At 39.7% G+C, this 6,714-nt stretch overlaps 1 non-coding gene across 1 annotated transcript; it reads right to left on the reverse strand.

Moving 5' to 3' along the window:
* Positions 1–6,428: 6,428 nt before the first annotated feature.
* Positions 6,429–6,502, reverse strand: TRNAV-CAC. Its single transcript has one exon. It is a non-coding gene; the product is annotated as a tRNA-Val (tRNA).
* Between the last annotated feature and the right edge of the window lie 212 nt (positions 6,503–6,714).

Here is a 6,714-nt window from a genome sequence, read left to right on the forward strand (position 1 = left end):
TAACTAAATCAGCGCATTTCTTACCCATCAAGGAGACTTATAGCTCCGACATGTTAGCCCAGTTATACGTTGACAAGATTGTAGCCCTGCATGGCATACCTGTGTCTATTATCTCTGACCGGGATACCAGATACACGTCGCACTTTTGGAAGAGTTTCCAGCAATCTTTGGGCACACGATTGAATTTTAGTACGGCTTACCATCCTCAGAGAGACGGTCAGAGTGAGCGTACTATTCAAACGTTGGAAGACATGCTACGTGCATGTGCTATCGATTTGGGTGGTAGTTGGGATAAGAACCTACTACTAATCAAATTCTCCTATAACAATAGCTACCATACCAGCATTAAGGCTGCGCCTTTCGAGGCATTATACGGTAGAAAGTGTAGATCGCCTGTTTGTTGGGCGGAAGTTGGAGATGTCCAGTTATCAGGACCAGAGATAGTCTTCGAGACGACGGACAAGATTGTCCAGATTCGAGACCGTCTCAAAGCTGCCCGAGATAGGCAGAAAAGTTACGCAGATCCAAAGCATAAAGATTTTCACTTCGAAGTAGTTGAAAAAGTGTTACTTAAAGTATCACCCTGGAAGGGGGTGATGCGTTTCGGTAAGAAAGGCAAACTAAGCCCGAGATACATAGGACCTTTCGAGGTTATCGAATGGGTCGGGTCAGTTGCCTATAAGTTAAACTTACCGGAGGAGCTCAATGGAATTCACAACGTGTTCCACATCTGCAATCTAAAGAAGTGCTTCGCTGATGAATTATTAGTGATCCCACACACAGATGTGCATATAGATGAGAGCTTGAAATTTGTGGAGAAGCCTTTGTCGATTGAAGATCGACAGGTAAAGAAGCTTCGAAGGAAGCATGTACCTATTGTTAAGGTCAAGTGGGATGCCTGTAGAGGTCCCGAATTCACGTGGGAGGTTGAAGCCACGATGAAAGAAAAATACCCTTATTTGTTTGAGTAAATCTCGGGTCGAGATTTATTTTAAGGGGGTGAGGATGTAACACCTCGAAATTTCGTGTCCAATAAATAATTGACACGTGTCGAATACGACAAAAATAATATAAACCCGGATTAAATTAAGATATGCGGTAGGATTTTCGAATATGTCGACATGTTAATTTTATACCTCTGAGCGACTTCGTTATTATAAATCCCGAGACCTCAAGCAAATTTATAAGCACCTAATCTTAATCGGGTCATTAATAATAATCAAAAGTATCCAAATTGTTAATATGGGTCTTAAGAAAATAATGCAAGACAAATAACTAGCCAAGAGCCCACCCTTCTTACAAACCCATATTGCATAATGGGGTAGACATCTGGTCAAGTATGGGTTAAAGGCAATCCATCAAAATTATTAATTTCAAGTTGACCGTTCAATGCATGAAAGGTTAATTTTTTTTGCCACTGATGATCGCTTACGGACCGTAAGGGTCATGCCTTACGGACCGTAAGGGAGTGAAGGGGTAAAAGTGTTTCCGCCTAAGGCTTACAGACCGCAAGGCCCGTGCCATACGGTCCGTAAGCAATGCCCAGCGACAGAAATTTGGCTGTTGGCTGTGTTAAACGGTAAAACATTAATGCCAAGATCTTCCAGAGATATGGGCGACCCCTAATCATATTTTAGCACTGAGGGACAGTTGTTGATCATCAAGGGAGCCTTGTAGACCCTTGTGTGATGATCTTAGTGATCCTCATTGCCTATAAAAGGCCATAATGTTGCAACAATGTTCCTCACACCTTCTTGATCACATCTGGAGCTCAAGAACACTTTCAAGTCTTCTCCTACCTGCATTGGACTTCTGTAAGTCGTTCAATCTTTTGTGGTTTAGTTTTTGCTTAGTTATGTAGCTAAAAATCAAACCGTCGTAATTACGGTTTGACTTCGAGGTTAGTCCTCAATGGCTCAGTCATATCTCGAATTGAAAGTAGTTATAGGTTGGTATTTATGTGGATAATAAACCCTTAAAAGGGTTCCCCCTGATCACCACTCTAACTAGTTCAAATATCGAGTCAAACATGCTTAGAAAAAGTCAACAGAAATGTCATTTTGCGAATTCTTGCATAACCTGTAATGTAGATGGTATGCAACCTGTTTGAACACCCATAAAACATGATAAGTATATTAACACGTCTAAGCTTGTTTGATCCAGCCATTTGCTATATTAACTCGGTTCGGAGCCGAAAGTCGCAAAGCTTTGACTTTTGCTTTGACTTCAGTTCTGACCCGTTTTAGTGTAATGTAGATATGCCTTAGGACTCTCTTAGGACCAGGTTACATGATGGTATCACCCTCTGTGACCGGTTCGTCGTTTGTCCAAGTCTTTTACACCTTTCCGATAAGTGCTTAAAAGTTGACCGTAACGCCCTTTTCAAATTAAAACAAGTATTTCAGACATGTGAAAGGGCCATAACCTTGTTTACTGAATTCTAAGCATGTCCCTAAAATTTCACGTTAATCCGAGGTCTAGAATAGGAGTTATGCTAAATAGCGCAATTAAAGAAAACTTTTGTAATAAACGGCGCAATTAGCATAACGCCTATCTAAACCAAGATTTCATCACCAAACCTTTTACACATTAATGTAAAATAATATTTTGGGATTTTTAAAGATTTTTATTTATTTTTGACCTGCTCATAACCTGCGGTTATGGCATCGGTTCGGTAAATACCGAATATGCCCTTTTTGGCCATAACTCGAGTTCTACAAGGTCTTTTGACCCGATTTCAGTTGCTACTGATTTTAAATAATAAATAAATTATTTTGGACTTTATAAACTGTTCGGGGAAACTCATATTTCCTGTAGAACTCAGAAAGCCCTTTAAAAGTCTTTAAAATGACCGAAAAACCCCTACGGGGCGTATAATGAACTTAAACTCGTTACGGGCATCACGGAAGGTATCCTACTGATACCACAACCTCTTTAAGGCATATTGACTTAGGAAACAAGTGTAGGACTCTTACGGTTACCCGTTGCGCCTTTTGCGCGCACGGTTCGGCTTATGTAACTAGTTTACATAAATTAGCCGATACGGGTCGAACCATATTGTTTTGACCCCAAAATACAGAATGTGATTATTATACCCCTATAAAACAAGTCTTCAAGCTTGTTAGGTCAAAATCACATTCCATTCCTGGTTTTCGCCTTTCACGCGATTAAACCGTATCTATCCTTTGAAACTGACCGGTCTAGGCTACGGCCAATATAAAGACCCGTTAGGATTCTAATAGGTTATTTTAAAACCTTCGTTCCAGAATAGGAGACCAGTAAAAGCTATCTGTGATTTATTCAATTAAGGATTATACTTGCAAAGGTAAATACTTTTAACTTATTTTCCGTTATACGGGCTTGGGTTACGGTATCTAAAATACCGCTTGGTCGGGCGATTGACCCCAACTCATTTGTAGTTGGGTATTATCAATGTGACCCGTTTAAAAACTTGTTTTGTTGGCTTAACGCCTTTGGGGGCTTAATGACCATGTCCCGGATATCCTTGGCAGCATTTATGAATGGCCACGACCTTGACATCCCGGTGTAGGCGTACACCCGGCATTATGTCTATAACTATAAAAGTGTAGCCGTTGGTTACCCGCCACGGTTTTACACTATGTGGTGTGTCTATTAATCTTTAACCCGACACGACTCGGGCGGCCGAACGCATAGTAACATGTAATTCTTTACAAGATTTGATTATCAATTATCCCAAGTTATAAAGAGTTTGTGCCTTGTGCATTTAAACCAATTTTATTAAACATTTTACGAAAAGTGTCGGTTGAATGTATTTACCAGTGTAAACTGACGTATTTTCCCCAAAAAGACTAAATGCAGGTACTAGGCGTAATTGGCTGGGATTTCTCCTTAGCATCATTAGAAATCTCGCAAGCTTAAGATGCCTGAAGTCTGTTGAACAATACTTTTGTTATTTTTATTGATCCCCTGTGGATTATTATTTCAACAATGGTGATACATTGATATTACACTTATCGTTGAAATATATTATCTTTATGCTTCCGCTGTGCATTCATATATATTGTGTGGTTTGACTATAATGTTACCAATTACGTCACGGTAATCCCCCACCGGGCCCACCGGTGAGACACGTGGAAATTGGGGTGTGACAACAGTGGTAGTACGGATGCGAATAAATTCGTAACTCCCGAGCAGGTTGTTCGTAGATCCAACCGAAACACGGTTACCCCGGTACGTTTTAACGATTATGTTTTAAATTCGAGTTCTATTGATGAAGATTTTTTATTGCTTACGGATGATGAACCGGTTCGCTTTAACGATGCAAAATCTAAACCGGAGTGGATGAAAGCAATGCGCGCAGAAATCGAATCAATTAATAAAAATAATACGTGGTCGTTAACCGAGTTACCGCGTGGTGCAAAAGCGATTGGTTTGAAGTGGGTTTTCAAGGTTAAAAGAAAGGCGGATGGCTCACTAAATAAACACAAGGCTAGACTCGTGGCGAAGGGTTATGTTCAACAACCTGGAGTCGATTTTGACGAAGTGTTCGCGCCAGTTGCTCGACTTGAAGCAGTTCGGTTACTTTTATCTCTTGCAGCGAATGAAGGGTGGGAATTACATCATCTAGATGTTAAATCCGCGTTCCTACATGGCGAATTAAAAGAAGAAGTTTATGTTGTTCAACCGGAAGGGTTCGTTAAAAAAGGCGAAGAGTGTAAAGTCTATAAATTATCAAAGGCGTTATACGGGTTGAGGCAAGCTCCACGTGCGTGGAATACGAAATTAAATAATATTTTATTAGATATGAAATTTCACCGGTGCTCGCAAGAACAAGCCGTATACCGAAGAACCGTTGGAACGGACGTCTTATTAATCGGTGTGTACGTGGACGATTTAATTGTGACGGGTTCAAATTTGAAACTTATTATGAAGTTTAAGCGCGGGATGGCTAAAAACTTTGAAATTTCGGATTTGGGAAGGCTTACTTATTATCTTGGAATTGAAGTGTCGCAGAGCAAGGACGGGATAAAAATTAAGCAAGAGGCGTATGCAAAGAAAATACTGACGGAAGCCGGTATGATTAACTGCAATCCTACTAGTGTTCCCATAGACCCGAACGTGGAAGTTTCTAAATTTGAAGACGAAGAAGATTTTGATGCAACGAGATATCGAAAGATTGTCGGGTGTCTCCGGTACCTTTTACAGACTCGACCAGATTTGGCGTTTTCGGTCGGAGTAGCCAGTCGATACATGCATTGCCCGAAGCAATCTCATGCAGCTCTCATTAAGCAAATTCTTCGCTATTTAAAAGGTACTTTTAGTTATGGCATTACCTATACTCGAGGAGAAAATATGTTGGTCGGTTACAGTGATAGTAGTCACAACATAAATCCGGACGATGGAAGAAGTACTACGGGACACGTGTTTTATTTTGGGTCTTCCCCAATTACTTGGTGTTCTCAAAAGCAAAGTACAGTTGCTTTATCATCGTGTGAGGCGGAGTATATGGCGGCTAGTGCAGCCGCGTGTCAGGGGTTTGGCTAAAGGAATTAATTGGTGAATTACTCGACAAGAAAATTCAAGCGGCGGTGTTACGTGTTGATAATACATCGGCGATAGCTCTCGTGTGGAACCCGGTTTTCCATGGAAGAAGCAAACACATAAAATCCCGGTTTCACTATATTCGGGAATGTGTTGATTGTGAAGATATCGTGGTCGAGCATGTTAGTGGCATTGATCAAAAAGCGGATATTTTGACGAAGGCTCTTGGGAAGATCAAGTTCAAGGAGATGGCCGAAAAGCTTGGAGTTGAAGACTTGTCAGATACGAGTTCGAAATTCCGGGGGTGATTGTTAGAAATTTCGAATAAAAGAGCTTTCTTTGCGTGCAAGGCGAGGAAACATGGAGTGGATAATTATAGAATATTTAAATATGTTTGGGTTTAATTATTTAGTTATAATTATCATGTCCAAAATAATAGGTTTATTAGCAATCGTAGTTATAGTCTAATAGGAGTGTTTAGATTATAAATACCATGCTTTGGGTATTAGTGATTGTAATTCAAGTTTTGAGTCAGTTTCTTGAATAATAATAAACGTTTGGGTGTTAGCCAAATACTTTGCAATTTCCGATTTACAATTCCGTTCGGTACCGATTCATCTTGAGTATTTAGTTTTGAATTTTGGTTTCCCTAGTTTGAAGATTTTGCGGTAAACAAAAATCTAACTCGCCTTTGCAAAAAGGAACACAAATGTAATTTGGGTTACTCAATTAAAATACCTAATCCGATTATGTTTTAGATGGTCACGGTATAAAACTAATTTTACACCCCTTAGTATTTGTTCTTCAAGGAGAGATTGTTGGTGAGGGTGTTTTGAACTTAATCAAGTAAATACCAATTTGAAAAAGAAATGTCTTGGTCAGTAAACCAAAATTTGAAAAAAAGATGTCTGAGCCCGGGTTCGAACCGGGGACCTCTAGTGTGTGAGACTAGCGTGATAACCGACTACACCACCGAGACGATTTTGTTTACATGACTCACCATTATCTATAAGAGCTGATAAAGGAGTTCAATATTGTGTGCAATCTCTTTTCTTTCTTGCTGCTTATTAACAATTTTTATATTAGTTTTAAATTTTTTCTAGATACAAAAAAATACTTGGAAAATTGTTTTGCAGTGTTTTAATGTTAAATTCGATTTCACCAAAATCTCACAGGTGCAATAGATGGATG

Source organism: Helianthus annuus, chromosome 9, assembly GCF_002127325.2.
Source record: "Helianthus annuus cultivar XRQ/B chromosome 9, HanXRQr2.0-SUNRISE, whole genome shotgun sequence".
Lineage (NCBI taxonomy): Eukaryota > Viridiplantae > Streptophyta > Magnoliopsida > Asterales > Asteraceae > Helianthus > Helianthus annuus.